The sequence below is a fragment of the Charadrius vociferus genome, unplaced genomic scaffold (genome assembly GCF_000708025.1).
Source record: "Charadrius vociferus isolate BGI_N301 unplaced genomic scaffold, ASM70802v2 scaffold163, whole genome shotgun sequence".
NCBI classification, from domain to species: Eukaryota; Metazoa; Chordata; class Aves; order Charadriiformes; family Charadriidae; genus Charadrius; species Charadrius vociferus.
The window spans coordinates 17,751,818-17,760,365 of NW_009648332.1; the positions used below are offsets into that span (position 1 = coordinate 17,751,818).

An 8,548-nucleotide genomic window follows, 5' to 3' on the forward strand; every position below is an offset into this window, starting at 1 on the left:
AAAGATGTGGGGAAATTTAATTAAAAAAAACTTTTTTTTTTTTTTTTTTTTTTTTTTTTTTAAAACCAGTGTGAGCAAAGTAGCTTTGATCAGCTCAAAGATATAACTGAATACACGGTTCATTTAAAGCACAGTAGTAGTACAGCCATGCTTTAGGATAAAAAGTTTTTATTACTATTCATTTGCTAGAAGTACAGCAGTATGAAGTCATATATCCAATTCAACTTTTCCACATTATTAAACTCAAACAGAAGTGTAGGAAAAGCACATGAAAATGAATTTACAAATCAACTTAGCCACAACAGACAAATTATTCACTATTTCGGTGGGGATAAGGATAAAATACATTTGAGTGTATCCCTGAAGTAATTATATTTCTACAAAATAAAGCTATTCAGATTCTCTCAGCTGCCAAGCTAAAGATGTCACAATCTTAGAGCGACTATTTCTCCATCACTTATTACCATTAAGTATGCTGTGCCTCTCTTAACATGGGTAGGGGAGGGAGTATCAGTGCTTAAGGCTCTGGTACTACCACTGTTTGTCTACGATGCAGAAACAAAGTATTTCTCAGAATCCAAACACAATCATAAAGGAAAGGCACTTTTGGTCACCTTTGCACCAGCATTATTACCCATACACTAAACACTGGCAATTCCCAAGTGATTTACACAATACCATGTTGGCAATATAAACCAGCCATTGGCTTCGTTGATAAGACATTGTGGTAGATATACATTTAACAAAATTACCTTTCTCCCTCACATAATTTTAGCTTCCTCCATGTAATACCTCTAAATTGGAATAAGCTTGAACACCCTTTTTTTAATAGGGCTAAGTAAGACAAGCGCTTTACAAGCCTCCAAATCAAAGAGTTCTCTGAAAGACAATACAAGGCTCTGTACTGAAGTCAATGAACTCTGTTCTACAAAACCCTTCCTGAATTTATATCCTTAGAACTAAATACCGTTTCTGACATGTTTAAACAGAAGGGTTTAATCTTATGTACCCTCATTACTTTTTAGTATAACAGGCCATTCTTGTACTTGAATTAGAGACACTAGATCCTGACTCACCCAGAGGATTTTCTTCTTAAGAACAGAATATTGACACAGAGTTAAATATACGTAGAAGATGGGAAATGGAGGCTAAGGGAAATGGGGAAGAAATGACACATCAAGTCACCATCTGAATAAAGAATTTTATCTGGCAAAAAGTTGAAGACTAAAAAGATAAAAGAAATCAAATCTTATTATAGGATAGTCACTGATAACAATCTGCCCAATATTATTTTACTTCCATCTCTTTTACAGGTAACAGACTTCCTCTGTATCTAGAGGTTTTAATAAGCATTTATACACAATAAGAAATCAGGATGCCTCTGAAGTTTAAGCCAGTTAAGAGAGATAGTCATTTACAATGGAGGTGGGAACCAGATATGAGGAACAGAAGGCAAGTACAGTATTAATCTACATTTAATTATATTTTGTTTTAATCAAGTACTTAGATGATAGCTTAAATTATTCTTCCCCCTCAACCCATGGAAACTTGCTATCCTTATGCTTCTCAAACTAAGAAGTAACAAAACCCCAGAATATACTAGATGAACATTTAAATACTCTACTTCAAAAATACTACTGTAACACTGCCTGGAAGCGGTAGCATAGGTTTCTTTTATCTATATTCTCCTTAGAATAGACTCCTAGAACCACTCCTTCCTATCAGTTCTTATAACATCCAAGGTATATGCTGCATTGCATCATAGGAATTGTCATCCACCTAGACAGGCCAGCCCATACAGAGCTCATTGGTCTACTTTGTCATGCAAGCCATTACTGTACATTCTTCCAGGGAATTTAATGGCAAAAGAAATGTAGTTCACAACTCTTTAGGACAGCAACTCCAGTTGTTTCCTACTGCAGTTCCAAGGGATGCCACGTGAAGGTGCCATGAGTCAGCTCAAGCCTTGGGCACCTCTTCTGAATGCTAAAAGTCACTTTTTACTAAGCATTTGAGTACCACTGACCCTAGTACAGCAAAAGAATGATAAACAGCTTTCATATCTTCAGCTATCAAATGGAGTCTGTTTATGTTCAATGAAGGTATACTATAGCCTGACAGACTTTGAAATGAATTGATAACCTTCGTATCAACATCACAATCAATCTATTTATGGACAAGGTATCGAGTTACCTTTCAAATATAAATTGTACTACTTATACTTTAGCCCAGAAGCCTGATACCTTCCCCCCCATAGATGAATACACCAGAGCAGTAGTTTTATACTGCCATTTCTTTACAGTTTTGTGATACAGCAGAGGAGTGGATAAAAGGATAGAAGATTCCTATTTGAAAAGCTATTTCAGGATTCTTTTCTTCGTGACAGACCAGTGTAAGTTCAGCATTATTGCTACACTGAGCATGAGGGTATGCATGCATTCTTATCAGGCTGTAGGCATTTCCAATAGTTTAAATATGGTCCAAAGCCTAATTACCATATTGGGGGAAAAAAAATAGGACAGATCCACCAAGTCAGTTCTAACAATGCAATAATGCTCAGAAGGATGACATTACTTGCATGGCAGCTTACTCAATAATTGGTTTTGTAACTTGAAAACAGAGTTTAACCGTTACAATCATTTTCTGGAGTATGTACACCAGAATTGGAGTACAACTACTCCTTCAGATAGGAAGCTTGCCTTCTTGGAGGTAAGCAACCATATAAACTCATTTGTCTGCCAAAACAGAAGCACCCCAAGCTTGCAATTACTCAAATTGAAAGATTAACTACAATAACTGCAGGAACTAGCAGAAACACAGCTTCCTACCTGCAAAACTACACCAATTTTCCAGCATTTCACAAAGATCCAGCTTACTATTAAAATTAAGCAATGAGACTGAATTAGAATAACAAAAACATCCTACAATTGCTTTTCTCTCTCCCTCTTTCCTAGGCTGGACTACTGGACTACATTCAGGTCACTGCACTGCAAGTACCTTGCTGCACATGCTCTGAATCTAGCCATTAAGCAGTGTAAGAACCAACTACTGCAGAAGTGGCCAACTGGCTACTACAGCTAAATGCTTCAAATCATAAGCTGAACACATCTTACATGCAACAAAGTTTCTGGGTGAAAGCCAAGAAGATCAGTCCATGCATTCATTACAACCTAACTGCTGGTCAGGAAATCTTACCTATTCAGTCTTCTTTCTCCAACTCCTGTTTCCTAGAGCGTGTTCCTCCTTCCTATTTCTCCAGCACAGGAACAAAGGTGGGATGATCAATGGCACTCTCTACTTTAGCCCCACTAATTCCAATAACACATGAATCGCTAAAAGCTTTCTTACCTGGGCTGAGACAAGATCCCTAACACTTAATACTACTTAGGGAATGCACACCTCTGAATTGACAAAGGACAATAGAGCAAATACAATGCTAGAAATTATGTATCACCCCACTCCTTGCATCTGAAGGTAGGAATAATGCAGAGGCTCTGGATTATGCAGAACACCAGGTACTCATTCCCTTTCCCCTTCAGTGTTCTAAATTCTCCTCAAAACGAGGTCCAACAAGAGCTCATAGATCCAAATTATAGATGATTACATAGCTATTCCAGATACATTCATTTTTAATACAATGCTCCTTGATGTCAAGAGCAAAGTATCAGCAGAGAGGTTGTCCTGTAAAGAGTTTCCCTAGAGAAGAATCTTCAGGTTATGTTGAAAACCTAAAAACTAGACATACAAAAGCTGGTATTACTTAGTATATGAAGTTTTTCTGCTCTGTATTTACATTCACGTTGACAGAAGTTAGAAGTTGGGAAATTGGTTCCTAAGGCTTTTTTTTGTTGACTTCAGCTTACTAAGTTATCTTGGTCATCTGATAGTGAAGTTCAAGCCTTCAAAAGCTACCGAAGTGAACAAGGAACGCCCTGTTCTCTGTGTGAAGCGACAGCTCTGTTTGTTGTAAAAACGCTAAGTTAAGTTTCCTTTTTCTTTTCAGATGATAGAAGCCACAGAACGATGGAGAAGTTCAGGTTTCCTATGCAAGTACTGTTACTGGATAGCCACAGAAAAGAAAGCATTTAAGCCAAACTAAAAATAAACTAGTTAACCCTTACTCTCCTCACAGGAAAGAGAAACTGCTTCTTTGCATATACACACACAGCGAAGGAAACAAGTCAAAGTCCTAACAGTACACATTTAGTATCACTGTAGCTAAGCATTTGAGTCTTATTCTACTGCTGCTTGAACTCAAAGTAGCAGCTAATATTAAGACTGCTGTGAAACGGGCAAGCAGCATACCATGGCTTGAAAGAAAGTTTTGGTGTAAAATGTGGCATGTACAGAGAATAATATTACTTTTACAGCTGCTCACAAGATGTCAGAGACTAGATCTGCAAAGCTGTTTATACAAGAGATCCAAAGTCAGAACAAATGACTGAAAAAGACCATTATGATTTATGAAAGTTGCCATTATAATTTATCAGTAAGAGATCCCTGATTCTCATTATTTAAATTTTAATGTTGTTTGAGAAAACTACTCAACAATAAAAAGGACATTAAAAGTTGCTTTGATAAAAATGTGAACACCAAGTTAACCAGTCAAGTGTACTATTCTCAGATCTGTTTACTGAAAGGTGAAACATGAAAGACGCTATTCTTAGAGAATAAAAAGCTTCTTAGTAGTGCCTAACTCATTAATTGAGGTCTTGCCAAGGCAAGGCTTGTCTATTTGCCAAATGACAGTCTTCATCAAGATGGATTATTTCTCATTAAGTCCATTTTCCTGAAGTAATAGTTACCTGCACTACATTAGCCTGAAAGACTGAATTCCTTTATAAGCAGTAGTGCAGACTTTCTCAGGAATAACCTTAGAGAGTTTCAGAAAGAGACTGACAAATCTCTTCCAGAAACGGAACAATCTAAAAAGAGAATTCAGAATGGGATAAATTCATTCAGGTTTCTCGTTCCCTAAACTGAGAAATTTACATACCATTTCCCTAGCATAATAGGTTCAAGGTTAAATTGCAGCATATTTAACTAAAATAATGACAGTTCTAGTAGCGAGTTCCTAGTCAGCTAGGACCTGAGATGTTCTTAAAAGCATTTAAGCTTATCTTTATTATTTTTAAAAGTGTGAATGTTTAAATAAGTGAAGACAGTGTTATGAATTCATTAGAAGAGTTGACAACCTCAAGTGAAAACTGAAGACTAAAGTACTCAAGATTACATAACCACACTTTGTGTGCAATTTAGTGATAAATCACGTGATAAACTGCAAGAACAAGTCAGCATTTATCAGACCAAAACTTCCAAAACCATTAGATCTAGCACTACAGTTGTTTTGTTTAATAAATGGGGTATACTATCAATGGACATTATTACTTCCTTATGTCTCAAGAGTAGAGGAAAAAAAGGGAAGTGAGGCAGTGAGATTTTAAGTACTATGTGATCCAATAACATGCTCTCTGTAATCAAACCACCCCAAACCTATATATTCATGAGGTTTTCAGATCATATGTTGCTTCAGTGAAAGCAAGCTGACACCTCAATAAAGTCAGCTACATAGATTTCTGTAACACTTGATACTTAAGAATTATCACTAAAGTTAACAGAATAACAGCCCAAAGAAAAGCAGTTTACTTTCATGCACAATGAAGTTTCTGTGTCTTGTCACTAGAATGATGCATCTAAGCCAAATTAAGTCAATAAATAGTCATATTAACAAGATTACTTACATACCTCACAGGTGCCAAGGATTTTGTGAGAGCAGACATCATCTCCTATCCTCCTCCTCGTAACAATCTGAACAACTCTCATTTGATTAAAAAGCAGAAGTGGCCATGAAATTCTCATCAGCAAGAATAGCACAGGCAGGCCATTTCAAAGGAAGGCTCTGGAAACCGCTGTTCTGAGCTATAGCACTTGCAAACTAACTTCCAAATGTTTACTTCACTATCATGTAACAACTATTAATATAATAACTAAACACTTTCTCAGTAAAAAGGCTGCATTTTTGATAAAATGAGCAGATGATCTGATCTGGTGTATTAAAGTTACACCCCACTAGTACTTACAGACAACCCCCAATGTCAGGCCCCTCACTTTGCTATGCAGCCTGTGAAACACAAACTGATGCCAAGTTTGCTGATGAGCATAAGGAAAATGAAAGCGAGTAAAGCTGGTAAAAATCAGTATTTCCCCAAGAACCAAGAGACTTGTATTCTATTCCTCATTTTAACTCTAGCTTTTCAAGTGCAGAAAGATATTTGAAAAGTTAAACCTGCTTTTAACACCTGCTTTTACTTCCTGAGACAATATAAACTTCCTCAGAGAATCAGGCATGGTTTTACCACCAAATATCACATGTAGTGATGGGTGCTGCAATACAAGTATCAGGGGAAAGTTTAGCACTGTTATGTAAAAGAGTTAGGTTATTACACACAATTCATTCATACCACCTGGTAAACTGTCAATTTCTACCTCATATGATGTTTTAGCAATTTCATTTGAGAGCACAAAAGGAAGAGTACTATTACAGTATCAAATATAGGATGATACCTTTAGAGACCAAATATTCAGAAAATAAACCATGAGTTACATGTCCAAAGTCTTTAGACATGCCCTAGAAGATAAAGGAAACTTTGCTTCCTTTCATTATCTTGTAATTATATCTGGTATCAAGTTACACCCTGGTATGTGGTTAACAGGTAATTGGGTTAAGGAGTATACTTACTGAATTTCCTTTATACATGTTAAAGAAAATTACCCACCCCCCCCCTCCAATTTCTCAGTACCTTTTTTTTTTTTAAATATTATACTGTCCTCACACAAAATACCCCAGTTACAGTCCTTGGTTAGTACAACTACCTGTAACTAACAGGCTACAGAACTGCTACCCCTTCCCACCCCCAAGATCAAATCACACACAAGATTCCTTCAGCCTTCCTAGAAGCATAGAATGGTTTAGGTTAGAAGGGGCCTTGAAGATCACAGAGTTCCAACCCCCCTGCCATAGGCAGGGACACCTCCCACAATAGCATGTAAAGAATTAGAAACAGAACAAGCATAACATAGAAGTCTTAGAAGAGAGAAAAGATCAATTTTTTCTTCCATTAAAGAAAGTGGAAGATGTTCATATAACACAAATTGCTCAGGATCTTCTCCAGTGGAATTCTGCTTTTAAGTACTAGGTCAACCTTGCCTTAGGGTACTCCTGAGGTCCCTTCCAACCTAAATTAGTTAATGATCATTACAGAGCCTACTCCCAACCCAAGCAGTTAATTACAAGAGTCAACTTTGGGAACAAATCATTGGGAATGCCAGTAGAAGACACACAGCTTAAGATAATGAAGACTCAAAAGCATATGTAGAAAAGAAACCCTAAAACCATAAGCTGTGCATAGAAAGAAGCTAGAAACCAAGGAAGATTGGTTTACACCTTCACAGAAGCAGCACTGAAGGTGCTGAAGAAGGGAAGGAAGAATGGCTGAGGCTCACAAGTTCTTCAACTCACACAGAAAGAAAGTTATATTTAAACCAAGACCACATTTTTTTTGTTTTATTTGTGCTGCAACAAACCCCTTGTCAAGTGACTAGATATATCATCACACATTAAACAGTTCATCTGGGAATGCAGTGCAGAACAACTACTTTTTAACCACAGTCCAGAGCAATTACTTTATTTCTTTAGTGTATTTTATGTCCTTTAAGAGCATTCACACTAATTTTAGTGTTGACCTATGCGTTGTCAGTGTCTTCCAAACACATGAAGCTTTTACTTCACAGAAAACACTTTTTCTGCTATTCTAAAGCTACAGAAGCCAACAGGAAGTGCTATGTCAAAACCTTCTGCAGACATAAAAAATTGCAGACGTTCTTCAAAAGCACATTTAAGCTTTGCATTCTTATGATTCTGTATAAAAGGTGATGGCTTCATACTCTCTATACAGGAAAATACATATAAAACAAACTATTGTTTCATCTATTCATACCAAATACTCTTCTTTTTAAAGACACCACTTAATGAAATGTAATTAGTCTTAAGAGATCTTCTCCACCTGATAAACAAATCTTACAAAGTTCAGATATCCTTCCCCTAGCTCAATCACAATTTAAGACATTTAACTGGTCTTGTTACTGTTTTTGTGTTTTTTAAATAGCCATATTGTTAAACTAGTTTCAGCTAATGTGTAAATATATTCAGGCTAACTTTATACTCATGCTTTGTGCAAGCAGCTAAATGGGCCACAAATATTCTAGATAGTATTAAAGCACGTTGGGAAGAATCTCAGGTGATCACTTTGAGCACGCAAAACACAGCCGATCACAATACTTACTTTTCATAGACCAGTTCCTCATCAGTACAGAAGTAGTGGGTATTTACGGTACTTTTCGGTTTATTTCGTAAAGTAGCAAAGTACAACCGATCTGAAAGACAGATTAGGACAACAGCGTAGGACGGACAAAGCAGATCGTCACTTGCCCCCCACGGGGCGCCTGTCACCCCGCCGGCGGGCACTGCACCCCCGGGCCCCGTCCTGCC

General features: G+C 37.0%; 1 protein-coding gene across 2 annotated transcripts in view; it reads right to left on the minus strand.

The window, feature by feature from the left end:
* Positions 1 to 8,437, minus strand: part of CDC14A (cell division cycle 14A) — a 59,137-nt gene extending 50,700 nt beyond the window's left edge. The window contains exon 1 of one of the 2 annotated variants that reach the window (XM_009884773.1): positions 8,343 to 8,427. The gene's annotated coding sequence lies outside the window, so the exon portion shown is untranslated. Of the gene's footprint in view, positions 1 to 8,342 lie in introns of both variants that reach the window. The other variant, XM_009884774.1, reaches the window with a different exon arrangement.
* Positions 8,438 to 8,548: the final 111 nt, after the last annotated feature.